Below are 16,629 nucleotides of genomic sequence, written 5' to 3' on the forward strand. Positions count from 1 at the left end.
GTATGAGTGCGTATGTGAGTGTGTACTGTATGGGTTCTACTCAGTGATGGGTTGTGGCTGAAAGGGCATCCACTGCGTAAAACATATGCCAAAATAGTTCTGCTGTGGCGACCTCTGAATTAGAGACTAAGCCGAAATAAAAAGTAATGAATAAATTAATAATTCTGTATGATTTATTAGACATTTTCCTCATTGGCACCAAAATGATTTGTGCCCAAAAATTCTGATATATACTTGTCGGGACATTTGATGTGAGACACACACAGACACACACACAGCACTGAGCCTTTGATGACAGACCTGTGAATCAAACGAACATCTGGAGTTTGCATGCATGACTTCAAACACATACTGTACATCAAACATAGTTTTTGTGTGTAAAACCACTCCCCCTCTGCATTTAAAGAATCATTTGCAAGTCTGAGGATGCCATAAGCACGCAAGCGGTGCTTAATATTCAAAAGCAAAGCACGCCTGTGAAGATAACAGACTGAAAACAGCAGTAGCTGCCTTTGTTTTTACGGTTTTCTCTGTGAAAACTCACTTATCAGTAAAAGAGACTGGCATGTCTGTTTTGCTTCCCCCCGGCGGGTCAGTTAAGTGCGAGGGGAGAGTGTGTCGGGTATTGCGATTTAAGGTTTGTGCTGTGAATGAGGATTTCTGGGGAATGATGGTTAAATGTCAACACATTCTTTTGCACAGTTTGAGGGAGATCTGTGATTACCTCATACAGCCTTTGGCCGACAGAAATGTCAGCAGCAAACACATGCAGAACGGCGATCAATACGTCTGATTGGAATCGGAATTAATCACTGGCATGGGTACAATTACAGATGAGAAGACATAATTATCTCTCAATATCTCAAGAAGAAAGTCAGAGAAGATCAGCCAAGCATGAGAGATAGCTTTCTAAAAGATTATTTACTGATCTCTCATGATTAAATGGGATGTGAAGGATTCATCTCCTCATTTTTCCTCTGCATATCTGACATTCTACTCATATTTTGCAGTCATTTGAAGTTCAGCTAAAGGTAAAGGGTGTGGGTAATCTCCAAATGAAAATGCAAAGCCTATTAAACAAATGAAAATAAATTAATTAATATTTAATGAGTCATTAAATATACACTCACCGGCCAATTTATTAGGTACACCTATCCAACTACTCATTAACGCAAATTTCTCATCAGCCAATCACATGGCAGAAACCTAATGCATATAAGCATGTAGACATGGTCAAGACGATCTGCTGCAGTTCAAACCAAGCATCAAAATGGGGTAAAAAGGTAATTTAAGTGACTTTGAACGTGGTATGGTTGTTGCTGCTAGACGAGTTGGTCTGAGTATTTCAGAAACTGCTGATCTACCCGGATTTTTATGCACAATCATCTCTAGAGTTTACAGAGAATGTTTCGAAAAAAAGAAAATATTTAGTGAGTGGCAGTTCTGTGGGTGCAAATGCCTTGTTGATGCCAGAGGTCAGACTGGTTCAAGCTGATAGAAAGGCAACAGTAACTTAAATAACCACTTGTTACCACCGAGGTATGCCATGTCATAAAGCATTAATCATCTCAGAACGGTTTCTTGAATATGACAATGAGTTCACTGTACTCAAATGGCCTCCACAGTCAACCGCACTCAATCCAATAGAGCACATTTGGGATGTGTGTCTTATGTTTTATTTTTCAGGCAATTGGTCATAATAACAATTGTTTTTTTATGTAATTGAAAATCAGGGTTAATTTTACCCATGAATAAATGAATTCATAAATGAATGAATAAGAAATAAGAAAGAAAATCCACAAGATAACCAAAGCTATTTTAGTTCAAAATTAATTAAAATAACATCGAAAGACAAAGATATTCTAATTTTCAATGAAAGCTATACTGTTTTGTTATCTTGATTACATTATTATATCAACTATAATTATCTTTTTCTTAATGACCAACTCTGCCTTGTACCTACCAATAATTTTTTAACACATATATTAGCTGTTCCTAGCATTTCCAGTAGTGTTTACAGCCTACACTTAGTCAAACATTCTGCTGGGTTGAGAATCAGGAAGCTGTAATTCTCCACTCCGTCTGCTCCCACTTTAAACACCTCATTCCTGCAGCGGCGCCGGATCACCTGACAGATGTTTATACACATCGCTAGAGATAAACAGCCAATTTAGTGACCTTATTACCATCGAGATGAAAATGCCACTCAGAGTAAAATCTGTTACATCAGCACTAGATATCAGACAGGGGGTCCTCTGTAGGCTTTTGTTATTTCATTAGCACAACCGGCTAATTTACATTGAGCATTTGTTAAGGTGAAATGTACTGTACATGCCGGATTTCAAGGTGGCAAACGCACGAAAAGTAATCATATAAGACTTTCAGAATAGAAACTTGTTCCTTTATCCAGTCATAGACAGTGCATCTGTATCGACCCACAGCGGTGTAAGTAATACCTTAATCTCAGGCGGGCCGAAGAATCTATCAGACTCTGACAAGATCCACATCCCCGGGCAGCAGAATATCCTTTCTCTCTGTGTGATTGGCCAGAGCTTAATTCAACTGCTTTCAGGAGCTGGAGGTGCTCCACTACAGAGGGAGCCACTTTTGGGAAAGCACAATGTTTGGGAATATTATCAAATCAGCATAGAAAATAGTAGAATTTTAACAGACTATTACAAAAATAATGGTACAGAAATGTCACTAGGGCAGTTCCCTTTCAAAAGTATATTTTTTTGGTATTTTTTAGGTAAAAATATGTACCTTTAAGTAAAAGATATGGAGATATAATTATTTTTTATATACTGTAATTATTTTTTAGGGGTTTTTAAACTTTTATTGGGACAGGATAGTAAAGGACAGACAGGAAAGCATTGGGAGCAGACAGAGAGGAAGGGTCAGCATAGGACCTCAAGCCGAGAATCAAACTTGGGCCATTGTATGTTTGCGTCCCTCTTCCGTCTCCCCCGACAGCCCGCACTCATGTTGCATTCGGGCCCAAGCACGCTTAGGTCATAGATGATGCGCTCTTCAGTTTAAGAAGCGCTCTCGCTCAGAACAGATCAGCCACCTTTGACGCTCATAAACAATCCTAAAGTCCTCTTGCTGCAGGAATTAGGAGGTTTGCTAAAGGTGCAACGGATATGCAGTGAGGGGTTTGCGTCCATTTGACAGTAAGAATAATTAATAAATCTATATAAAGCAGGCCCTTAAAAGTCATGTTTCATCTTCAGTTTCGGGCTCACGCACGCTTTGCACTCACACTACAAATGTACCGCGCCTGAGCCCAAGTAAACCACGCTCTGGCACACCTCTTCCAACTAGGCCAGGGCCGGCCAAATAAAACGTGCCTGAGCCCGATTCAGAGCACTCACACTTCTCAAACAAACCGCGGAACAGGCCTGGGCACGGTTCGGATAGCATAGTGTGAGTGCACCCTAAAAACTAAAGACCCATGACTGAATATGGAGGACAATCTCCAAGTGGCAGCCAACCAAAATTAAACAAAGAATATCTCTTGTGCTGCAAACATTGTGCTAACCATTATCCTTAAGTGAGGTTAATAATAAATAATAATAAAAAATGACTATATATATATATATATATATACACACATACATACCGTTGATATCAGAGTTATTGACCCCCCTTTGAATTTTTTTCTGTTTTATATATTTCCCAAACAATTTTTACCAGAGCAATAAAAATTTTAACAGTATGATATCAGTATCTGATAATATTTTTTATTCACGCAAACACAGGGAGAACATGCAAACTCCACACAGAAATGACAACTGACGCAGCTGAGGCTTGAATTTTAACCCCTGACCTAAATGTATTAGGATCAAAGCCTAAAAATGGCAGTTTCAAAGAGTTATAAATTTTGAAGCTAAAACTTCACACACACACTTTAGCAACATCAGGGAATTCATTTACATTTTGCAAAAAGGTGTATAATAGTTCCCCTTTAAAAACAAAAGGAAAAAAGAAAAAGAAAGGTAAAGAAATGAAAAAAGAAAGGAAAAGATTTTCTGCTGGAGATTCAGTCCTAGTAAATAGCAGACACAACAGGTCTTTTTAACCTCTATTCTCTTTTTCTTCAAGGGCAGACCACATGCAGTTCAATGGCCTTTTACTGAAGCACTAAGGGCTGTGCTTCTGAGTGTTCAGCAGCACCCAGAGGAATGCTTACACTGTCAGAGACAGAGATAAACAAGGCTACTGTAAAACTCAATAACTTACTATACTGTTTTTACTAACTGTGCTGCCACAATCACAGAGAAATTCTCCTTCATTTTGCATATAGATTGCTTGTCATAAACAGCCACTCCACAACCATATAGTATGCTATTTGTGTTGTGCACTCAAGTGTGAATAAATTAATTTCAACACATGGACAAAGACGTCTATATTTGAGAGATTTCTTGATTGCAAAATAGCGTGTGAGTGCATGATTAGTTTACACAAAACACACAACTGCATGCACAGTGTTGTGTGAGAGAGCACGATTAACCAAAATCTCTCCAGTGAGATGTTGCAATGCAGACCATTTCAAAAGCTCATGGGAGTTTAAGAAGGGGTAAAACAAAGCCCACCGTGCCACTCCATCCACTGCCTGCACTGACACAAAAAGAAATGAAACTCCACCCAGAAATAATTAGGGCTGTTCAATGTGGAAAGTGTGCTCGTATACATGTGTATTTGGAAATAAGCCTGGTTTTAATGCTCTACTCCATCATCTGATGAATTACTGCTGCCAAAACCAATAGGAAAAGTATACAAACTGCTCTCTTATAAATGAAGCTGTTTACCGTGGATTTTACATGATAAGTGAGCAATCTGCATGTATAATTGTCATAAAGCCTTGTTTTTTCAGAAATTATAAATCACTTTTTACAGCATTGTACATGTATGTTTTATATAAGCATGTATAATGCTGTATAAAGTGAAAGGGGTGGATGGACGGATGGACAGACAGATAAATAAATAGAAAATATCCTCTCAGAAATAAAAATAATATATTATATATGTATTGTATATGTATATTTTTTTTACACAACATAAGGTTTTCAAATTACTAAAAATAACAATAAATATCACCTTGTTAAACTGAAAAATTTAAAGTTTCCGAGGTCATCAATGCTTTGAAAATACAAAAAACATTAAATATATAAATATATAAATATATAAATATATATATATATATATATATATATATATATATATATATATATATATATATATATATATATATATATATATATATATATATATATATATATATATATATATATATATATATATATTTATTTATTTTTTTTTTTTCACAAGTTCTTCATAACATCAAAATAAAAATGCCATCATAACGATGCTCATTATCTTAAATACATTCTGACCACGCCATTGTGTAAACTTCCTCTGGCGTATGAATATTCTCCATATGTCTATGTTACGCGGTGATAATCAGGCCTTACATGGCATCCTGAGGCAGGACTCCTGCACGGACCTGTCTGAGAAAAGAAGCACATGCAGTGTCCTGTGTAAACACAACAGCAGGAGAGGAATGCGCAAACTGCCAGTAAGAGAGGGCTTAGCGGAGGACATCGGCTTAGGGACGCCCTTCACTGCAGCTTAAATCAACAGCATGAAAATACACGTATGGGTCATGAAAACATTGATCCGGATGGATGACTGTGGTCATGTTTACACCTGGTATTAGTCTCGATCTCAGGTGATCACAAGTGGTCAGGTGAAACACACTGCTTTTTACACCTGGTAATAACATGCATCTCAAACGTGTCTCCTGTGAGCAATATAATCTGATTTTGAAGATGTCTCAGGACTACATACATCACTTTATGTATCAAAACACTGAAGTGCTATAATGCAAAAGCAGAATGTGTGAAAAATAAAATCAGTGACTTGATCTTACCTATGAAAAGTAAAAAAAATATTCTGTATGTGTTAAATAAAAGCATCATGTCAAATACATATAAAAATAATTTAATGCAACAGTTTAGTAGTTGTGTATGTATGAATATATATATATATATATATATATATATATATATATATATATATATATATATATATATATATATATATATATATATATATATATATATATATATATATAGGTACATTCTATATATAAGCTTAGCTTTAAGCTTAGGTACATTCAACAGAGAGTAAAAATCTTGGTTCTGAGGATTTTGTCTATCAAATCTTTAATTTTTATTTTCTACTGGATTGAAGTCAGGTGATTGGCTGGACTATTGTACAGCTTGATTTTCTTTCTTTGAAAGTATTTTAGGGTTTCCTTGGCTGTGTTTTGGATCATTGTCTTGCTGAAATTTCATCTTCATCATTCTGCTAATGGAGATGTTGAACTGAAGGAGCTAATATTAATTTACAATGATGAAGGGCAGAGGGTTGCTGGAGAACTAGATATTTCAGCTGCTGTCTGGGCTTTCATTGCCTTTTTACACCTCCCTTTCTTTGTGTTTTTTTCCTGTGTCATTTCAATTTCTTACATTTATATGGTGCTTTTCTGGGCACTCAAAGCACTTTACACAATGGGGGGAATCTCCTGATCCACCACCAGCATGCAGCATCCACCTGGATGACGCATTGGCAGCCATTTTGCACCAGACCTCATACCACACATCAGCTGATTGGTGGAGAGGAGGACACAACTTAACTTGTAAAGTAATTAGATTTGTTATATTTTCATAAATGTATTTTGTTGTTGTTGTTGTTGTTGTTGTTTTTGTTGTTGTTGTTGTTGTTGTTGTTGTTGTTGTTGTTGTTGTTGTTGTTGTTGTTGTTATCAACATCTGGAGAATATTTCAAGCCAACAGCACATTTATAAATATGTTTTCAAATTTCAATTTTCAAATAAATTTATTAAATAAATCTATTTCAAATCAATTTATTCAAATTGTCATACTTAAATGTCAGTACAATTTTCAGTGTATAGACTGCAAAAATGGATTATAAATAAATAAATGAATGAATGAATGAATGAATGAATGAATGAATGGATGAATGAATGAATGAATGAATGAATGAATAAATAAATAAATAAATAAATAAATAAATAAATAAATAAATAAATAAATATGTGAAGGGCAATGAAAGTTTTATATTACTCATAATGTGCTGGAAAGAAAATCTATAAATGTATTTTGTTTTCCTGTCTATTTACGGGTGATTTCTATCTTAATAATTAATACAGATTTTACAGTATGGCTTACTTTAGAGTATCCACATGTACACATAATCTAGCATTCTGCATCGCACTTATAAAGATCCACCTATGTTAACCTGATGAATGAAGTGTAAACACAAATAGCACCGTACTTACAAACTTTGGCAAAGGAAACCAACTCACATTTGATTCCTTGTGAGGACGCTTTATTCCCAGTGAGTTCAGTGCAATTATTTTCCACAGAAGCAAACTCATCTCCTCTGGATATGTCTCTGTATATTACATTGACTCCTGGGTTGGAGCAAAATGAATGTTCCCTTTTCCCTTTCATCCGTCCACAACCCTGCAGCCAAAATTGCATTAAATATTCTTTTTATATCTTCACCTTCGGAGGGCAGTGCCTTGTAATTGCTTGGCTGCACTGTATGCCAATAAATAACTAATAATAAAGCACGCACACACACAGACAGACTCTGGTCATGCTGGAACAGATCCTGGGAGAAATGCATTCCCTATTCATTACAATGACACCATGAGGACATGCTTGGAATTTAGCATGCTCAAAATACATAATCTTGGAAAAACAGTTCAGTGTTTTCCTGCTGCGCACACAATTTATCTACAAGCCATGTGTACACTGCAGACAGTGTACAGTATATTGGCAAACAAGATGCCCGAGGCAGCTATGCATATTTAAAAGCTTTTATATTTATTTATTTACTTAGAAACAGTAAGTGAAATGTTGTGTTCCAGTCAGATTAAGTTCTGTTTTCCATCAGAGAGAGATCCGTCTGATACACGGCCTTCTGAAACTGTATATTTCATTTCACCCAGCTGCATGCATGCATTCCTGTCGAAATAGTGAATGAATAAGAAGGCACTATGTATACAATATTGATAATTAATTTCGATCTGCGAAGCCGCATAGCAGTAGAAGTTCCTGAAAGCGTGGATGCTCGAGGAGGAAAGTGCAATGATAGATTAGCTGTGCTGGTGTATTAATGGTATGCACTTAGTGGCTTTGTGGGGAGTCATAAGCGAGGTCAGCATAATATATCAATTATTTAAACGTGGAACAAGAATGTTCTGTTTCATGCAAAGAAAACTGATTTCTTTCAACTGAATCTGATGCTGTTCACTCCATTAATGAATGCTTATGTTCATACTATGAATGATTAATCATGTTATTTCACCAACAACCAAAAAAAAACCCTTTTAATTTTTCAATCGCAAAATCAGTTTGCTCTTTTTTTTTTTAAATTACTTTGGTTGTAGGTAGATTTTATTCAAACACTAGTTTATCAAACGTATCTTAAGCATGGTTTTTATTTAAACATTAATCATATTTCTATTTATCTTTAAAAAAAATATTATTGTAAGCAAATCTGTTCACATTTAAAAAATGTATGTTTAGGCCTAAAGATTATGATGACAGAAATGTGACCTGTTCTGTTGCCACTGTACTTCATAATAAATATTTAAATGTTCAGCTACATTGGTGAAATTACAGCACAATTAAACTAAGGCTACTGTTCACAGTCAGCTGTAGGGATATATGATGTTGCTAAGGGGAGGGACTGTGATTCAGAGATTCAGATTAAGCTGTTAGCATTGTGTGAAGATCACCTACTGCACCTTTAAGTCGGTTTAACAATATAAGTTCAGTTAACTGAAGGTTAATTTGATTCAGCTTAAAAATGTAAGGCAACCACTATTTTTTTTTTTTTTACAGTGAAGTTGTTTAAATATAGCAGTTCAATTGGAGAAATACTGGAGATCCAACCTCCCAAGCTGACCCCAAATTTATATTTCAGATTTTTTTAAATGTGAAGTATGTAATATATTTGATCATAAATATTTTGTCCTATTTCAGTTTCATACACCGGGACATCAGTAAAGCATTCCTAGGCTGATTTTCCAGATAACTGTAAACACAGTAGCTCAGTGGTGCTTTCAAAACACTGCTGTTCATTTCAGAGGACAGGCCAGAGCGGAACATCACTCTCCCAAACAATGGCGCAAGATTGGGGTGGAGCTATCTGTCCAATGGCAAATGGCATACCTGTTCCTGTTGCTGGCAGTGAAACTATAAATGAAATCTTTAAGAATGGCGAGTGTGTACTGTATGCATTATTTCAGCACAGTTAGACGCTAAAAGAAGTGCGCATATCACAGTGAACACAGAACAGAAGTGAACCACTGACAACCACTTAAAACCAAACGTGTCACTACAATAACATACAGTACATCATGATCTCCGCAGCATATTTTTGTTGCAGAGGCATTCAGTTGCACTTAAAATATCTCCAAAAATATCTGATGACTATCAAGTGAAAATTAAACCAAACTTAAAAGTACCTTTAGTAGAGTGCAAGCAGCACAGATTTTGTAGTAATAACTTACTTTGTGCAAAAAAAACAGCATATGAAACATTACATATCTATATTTCCTGTCATATACAATATTATATTCCCCAAAGTTTTACAGTCGATAAAACAAAACATGATTGTTTAAACTATTTTAGTCAATGAATTTGCTTTATTCATGTAATTAAATGAAACAATGAAGTGGGGTCTAACCCCACTACTTGCATGGCTTCAAAAAGAATTCAAATAGCATGCCAACACAGACTAAAGACTGCAGCCTTTAGAGCCAGTCGCTAGTGTGGAAGGAGGTTTACTCGCATACAGTAGCTCTTAAAACTGACCTTACAGCATCCCGGGTCAAGGCACCAATGTTACATCTCTAGTTCTGTCTGCCTCACTTTAAACAGGAACTGAACCTTTGTTGCCAATGTAACCCCCAGATCTGATTCAGATTTGAACTGGCATCTCTGACATTGAGCTGGGCATGATAACAAAGTCACTCTAGACCACCAACACCAGTAGCTAGTATGGCTCTTGAGACCGTAGGAGTGAGTTTTTCCTCACAGACCTACTATCTGGTCTCTGTTACACTTGCCCAACTTCAGTCTAGGTCATGGCACCAATGTAACCCTCAAGATCTAATTACCCCGCTTCAAAAAGGATTCAGACTAGTGATTTATTTTGAAGTCAGTTACCAGTTCCTTTTGAGGACAGGGGAGTGAGGTGTACTCAAACACCTCTTACTAGTTGGCATCTGTTACTCTTAATCCGATAAACCTCACTTTAATAAGGGTCAAGGCACCAGCTGAATGCACTGGATCTATTCGCCTTGCACTAAACACGTTTTGAACCAATGATTTCATTAGAGAAGATAAAAGCTAACGAAGATGCTATAGACCACACCCTCTAATGCTAGTCGTTAGACCATCTCTTAATAGCTGACCTCTGTTACACTAAATCCTTTAATAAATACTATCATTCGGGTCACGGCACCAATTTTAGCCACCCACCATTTCTTCTCACCCTTTTCTGAGAGTGACTCAAATTAGTGATTTTCGTTTGGGAGTTCAGAGCAATAGAAAAGACTAAAGAGCTCAGCCTCTAAAACTAGTCTCAAGTGTGCTTCTTGTGGTCAGACGAATGAGATATACTCGCAGGGCTTCTACCAGCTGATCATTGTTACACATACTTTGCTTTGTTGCAAAATATTTCGCTTAACTTTGCAATTTAATAGTAACTTACAAACTAACGATATAGCACAACGCTACGCTTACATTAGATTACTGCAAATGAAATAAGTAAGGATGCAACAGCCTGGCAAATACACCAAGGAGAAAGAAAAAAACTGAGAGAATAAGAACCAAAGAAAAATACAGAAGCTGTTTCCATTACAAAGAACATGCACGCCAGAGTTTCCCTCAAGTGCGAATCAATTCAATATTATATTGTATACACATTTAATATGGACCGTGAGAGGCACAGAGCTGTGATCCCAACCCAGCAATAATAATACCTTGTCTCTGAAGTGCTCCCCTGAGATACCTTAAATCTAGAAACCTGAGCAAATGAACTCTCGGCTACTTAAAATGTGTGTTTTTTTATGCTTGCTCTTTCCCGTGGAGAGCATTATCTTAAGGCTATTATGTATTTCTCTCACTACTGTAATGTGATGATAACTAGCAGGGGCTTCCACAGGGATATGGTTGAGTTATCTTGAGTGCCTGACAGGGAGCTGATAGTGTTATATGACTATAGTCTGTGGTCCTGAATTCCCAAACCTTTCCCAACAAAATAAAATATTTCACGGCAGGATTTTTTTAGCTACAGACATGGCTTTTAGTGATAAAACATGCAGCATATGCTTTTGTCCACTGATGACTGTCTAAGAACAATATACGTGTGATCTATCCATTAAGAAAAAAAGGAAAAGCATAAAGCAAAAGGTAATCTACAAAGGAACCTCATGGGGGCCTGGACAGGTATGATATTGCTTCACTGAACAAACTATACAATAAATGTGTTAAATTCAAAATAAGGCAATCATTTACTGACAGCTATAGTATATGGTTTATCTTCATGATAAAGTCTTCAGACATATAGTTAGACATAAGGCATAAAATGTATCTCTGGAAATTTTTAGAAGCACATTTTTTTAATGGTTTGAAAAGAAAATGGGTTATGTGAAAATGTGATGTGGTTCCATAAATTAAATGAGTCAGATGGTGCTGGTTCATGTTTATCAAATGTATTTAGTATGCAAGGCATTTCAGAGTGCATGACATTTATAAACAGCATGCAGTGTTTTCTATTCTAATATAAGATCAAGTCAGAATCTTCATGAATACTAGTTATTTGATTCATGAGGATTGGATAAAACAGACAATGAAATTTTATAATGTATGTACAGCAGGGGTGTTTAAACTCGATCCTGGAGTAAAATCTGCCGGTGTCCTGCAGATTTTAACTCCAACTTGCCTTAACACATTTGCAAGGATGTATCTAGAAAGCCTAGCAAGAGGTTGATTAGCTAGCCCAGGTGTGTCTGTTTGGGGTTGGAACTATATTTTGTAGGACACTGGCCCTCCAGAACCGAGTTTGGACACCCCTGACATACAGTATATATATATATATATATATATATATATATATATATATATATATATATATATATATATATATATATATATATATATATATATATATATATATATATATATATATATATATATATATATATATATATATATATATATACAAATAAAGTTGTGGGACCTGTTTTGTCTAATGTTTCAAGAAGCACCATAATAAAGATGTTTAATAACATCCGAGTGAAGACAATTTGCAAATTAGAGCAGGAAGAATGTCATGTACAATGTAATAATTAACAAGAATAAAAAAAACAATTGGAAGTGAAATCATTCCTGCAGAATTATGTTCTACCTCCACAACTGACTTTTCAATCTGCACGTCGGCCTGACAAATTACTCTCTCACCAGCACTATTCTGATTACAGCCTGATTACAGTCTGATGAGATATACACAACTGCCAAATACAATAACAGGGTGCAGACATATGCCTATCAGGACTTAATTTGTGGGACATTTTGGCAGAGGCAGCTAACCTTCTGTGAATGATGAAGGATGGGGCATCCAAACTTTGCAGAGTCCAATTCCAAAGTAATACTAACGACACCAAAATCTGTCCTACAGCCAATGTAAAACATCCATCCACAGCTTAAATGTAGGCTCAACTATTAGCCCGTTTTATGGCCAAGTTTAAGGACTAGTGCTGGACTTTGTGTGGGGCTTGCAACTCAAAGAAACCTGGACCCAGAAAAATGATATTTCGCTCCCCAAGCCCCCAAGGCACTGATAGACCTGAAAATGGAAAAGCTCTTGAACTGAGCGAGCCAATCGGTGTCACTCAGCCCAGACACTGGAGTTGAGGCTCAGGCACGGCGAGCCAATTTGGGATGCGATGGATCAATAATTCTGTCAGGAAACAGCCGAATGGAGATGGGAGGTGCAGAAGAAGGGCATGCCATCTTTTAAGGACGCTGAGGCAGGGAAAATAGTCTCCCAAGTTTGCAAATCACTCTTTACCCATTTTAAAAATGGTTTGGCTATGTTTGTTGCTGAAAATAAATTTATTTACAATTTTGCAGTTGGCAGATGTTACATTAAATAACATTAAAATAGATTGCTATAACTTGCTCAGGGAATTTTGGAAACAGACAAAAGTTGTTAAAATATAAAGGATCAAAGCTTTATTTTTTCTTGTTTTTCTTTCAATTCTGGCATTTTTCTCCCAGTTCATATGTTTTTAGACAATATTTAATTAGGTTTCAATCTGTACATAGTTTGAGAAGTAGAACTTTAGGTTCTCCTGCTTAAAATGATAAACGATTAATAAAATGGTTAGCCCTTTATTCTTTAAAAATATTTCCCAAGTGACCTTTAACAGAGCTAGAAACTTTTTTCAATACTTCCTATTTTTTCTGGAGAAAGTTTTTTTTTTAGTTTGGCTGAAATAAAGCAGTTTTTAATTTTTTATTATCAATTTTAGGGTCAATATTATAGGCTTATTACTGACTACAGAACAAACCACTGTTATTCAATAACTTGCCTAGTTAACAAAATAACCTTAAGTCATTGCACTGAACTAAATTCACTTTAAGCTGAATACTAGTATCTTGCTAAAATAACTAGTAAAATATAATGTACTCTCACCATGGGCAAAGACAAAAGAAATGAGTTATGATAGAAAAACTAGATTATGATTAATGAAAGATTATTGTATATATATTTTTTGCTCTCAGTTCACTCGTAAGATTTGTACAAAAATATGCTCACTTATTACAAGTGAGAGATTCATGAATAAAAAGTGTATTACTTGATTTTAAAATAATTAAAGGAAATACACTCTATCTACTACCTATAATTATTTTTTGAACATCCACTTTGAACGACTAAAATTAAAAAACACAATGCCCAAAACCAACAGTCATTTTTTTCTTTAAAAACAACAAATAACTTGCACTTTTTAAAACAAAATTAAAAATCATATTAAGTAAAATAAGCAGTGTATTTTCTAAATAAAATAAGTATTGTATATCCTGTGTATAACATTTTAAACAGTGTTTAAACAGTATTTCTTGAATCCTCTGTAAGCAAATATTTTAATGTAAATAATAATTTTACTTTAATAGAAAAAAATGCCATCTTAGGGCATCTCTGGCCGAGCTTCCGGTCATCTTTCATGTAGTGCAACTGTGCGACATTTTTTTTGCGACAAGTTATATTTTTTTGTGTGACCGCGTGAAGGCAGCATCGGACCACACCCATGTGTTCGATGCAGAAGTATAAATCAGCCTTAACAGATCGGGGTCACGTGGCTCCACACGTGGTAGGGAAAGTAATAGAAAAAAAAAACCTGAAAAAATTTGATCGATTATAGATTCTGAATATCGATTTCTATTACTTTTGATTAATTGCCCATTGGTTATTAAAACTATTCTTTTTAATGTTTTTTAATGTGTTGAAAAAAAACCTCTCCATTAAACATTACTTTAGATTTTTTTTTATCACAGGAGGGCTAACAATTTAGACTTCAAATGTATGTCTCTTGATACTGACTTCTAAAATAAGAATAACAAACAAAAAAAAATAAAAAAAAAACAGGTCAGTCAGGTGCCCAAAATAGTTCTAAACATTTAACTTCTTGCTCACCCTGGGTACTGAACACACAATCTGGGTCTTGCTAGTGCCATGCTCTACTATTTGAAGTACAGGAAAGCTGTATAATTGTGCAAAAAAAATAACTATTCAAATCCAATAAATACCTGTTAATTATTGGTTCGACATATTTTCTGAAATACATAATCCAACACTGAGAAGATCCAAATTGTTGAAAGCTGCACTGTATGATAGTCATTCTGGAACTTTCCAGGGCATCAGTTTAATGAATGAATGGGGCTAACAGGGATGGAAGTTTATAAGACCAATGTTGAGTGCAGACAGCAGAGGGAGAATTAAGTTGAGCTGTTTTATTTCCGACATGCACTCTATCAAGTCTGGTTCAGTTTATTTATTTATTTTTTATTTCATTTCATCTAATCTATCTTAAGAAATAATAGATTGTTTCCTATGATGTTTTTGATTCTATCTTTGCAACAGATCATTTTCACATTAATGCCCAAGACTATGATTGGATAACAGTTTTGCATGCTGAAAAACAGATCAAAGCTGATGAGAAGTACTCTGAAATCTAGCATGTGTCATTTTATTAAAACATATATAAGTACATAGAAAAAAATAAAGTAAAATGAAAAAACATTACTCACTTCAATATCACTACTTCCTAATGTTACTCTATATCTACAAAAGACAAGAGTAGGCCCTAGTCTGCTGCACAGGTGGACTTTTGTTGCAATAATACAGTATGCCATGTAAAATGAGCTATTTTTTGATCTACATGAAAGCTTTCTGTTCTAAAAATTACAGGATGTTTTTAAAGAACAATAACCTCATATAAATGTCAAAAAATCAATTCATGTTCTGTTTAAAGTTAATAAACTTACAGAAAAGCTTGAGGCTGCCTTGCTGTGCCATGTTCTGGAAAATAAATTAGAAGAGAAAAGAAATGAGATTGACACTCTATTATGTACAGTCAATAATACTAAGCACACTTTTTTAGACTAAATATTAAAGCATGTTTTGGATTAAGGTATTTGAGTTTGTAGTTTTAAGGCTCTATTTTAATGATCTAGGCACAAAGTTTAAAGCATTAAGGATGTGTGCAAATCCACTTTTGCTATTTAAAGGAGGGGAAAATATACTTTGCGCCTTGGCTCATGGTCTAACAGGGTTGTGTTTATTCTCTTAATGAGTTATGGGTGTGTTTTGAGCATAACTGCAATAAACCATTCAGAGTCTCATCTCCCATTCCATTTTGGAGTCAGTTGTGTCACTCCATGGCACATTTGCTATTTACATGGCGGACTTTGTAAGTGGAAAAACTGAGAGCCCCGTACTTTTACTCTTTACTTTACTCCTTGACTTTCATGTATAAGGAAACTTACTCCACTGAAGACATTCATTAGCAACATATTTCATTTTGTTTTTTAAATGCATAAATTTGTTTTAAAAGTATTTCTAAATTCAGTATTTCTATTTTCCAGCAAACTAATAAATGAACAATAATAGTGAAGTGTGAGTTACATCAGAACACACGTCTTATTCTTATGCTCCATATGGTGATATACGACTACCAAACCTGACAGGTGGACGTATCTAAACTTTTTTTATTAAAACCAAAATACATTTGCATATATTAAATATTACTGCTAATAATAAAAAAATTATACTAATAGGCATGAATAAATTGAAAAAGCTGCCCCAACATAAAGAAGGCAGTGGTTTTTATATTTATTTAGAAAAGAATATTTTTTTACAACATTTTATTCCTTTACTTTTTTTCATCTGTTAAGATATTTGTGTATTTGCTGTACATCCAGTGTGTATTAAGCAATGTGTATGGATTTGGACCTGCAT

At 35.1% G+C, this 16,629-nt stretch overlaps 1 protein-coding gene across 3 annotated transcripts in view; it reads right to left on the bottom strand.

The window, feature by feature from the left end:
* Positions 1-16,629, bottom strand: part of chrm3a (cholinergic receptor, muscarinic 3a) — a 131,929-nt gene that overhangs the window by 12,507 nt on the left and 102,793 nt on the right. The window contains exon 3 of one of the 3 annotated variants that reach the window (XM_073928385.1): positions 15,657-15,690. The exons of the other annotated variants lie outside the window; for them this stretch is intronic. The gene's annotated coding sequence lies outside the window, so the exon portion shown is untranslated. The remainder of the gene's footprint in view (positions 1-15,656; positions 15,691-16,629) is intronic. 3 annotated transcript variants of the gene reach the window in all.

This window comes from Danio rerio, chromosome 17 (genome assembly GCF_049306965.1).
Source record: "Danio rerio strain Tuebingen ecotype United States chromosome 17, GRCz12tu, whole genome shotgun sequence".
In the NCBI taxonomy this organism is placed as follows: Eukaryota; Metazoa; Chordata; class Actinopteri; order Cypriniformes; family Danionidae; genus Danio; species Danio rerio.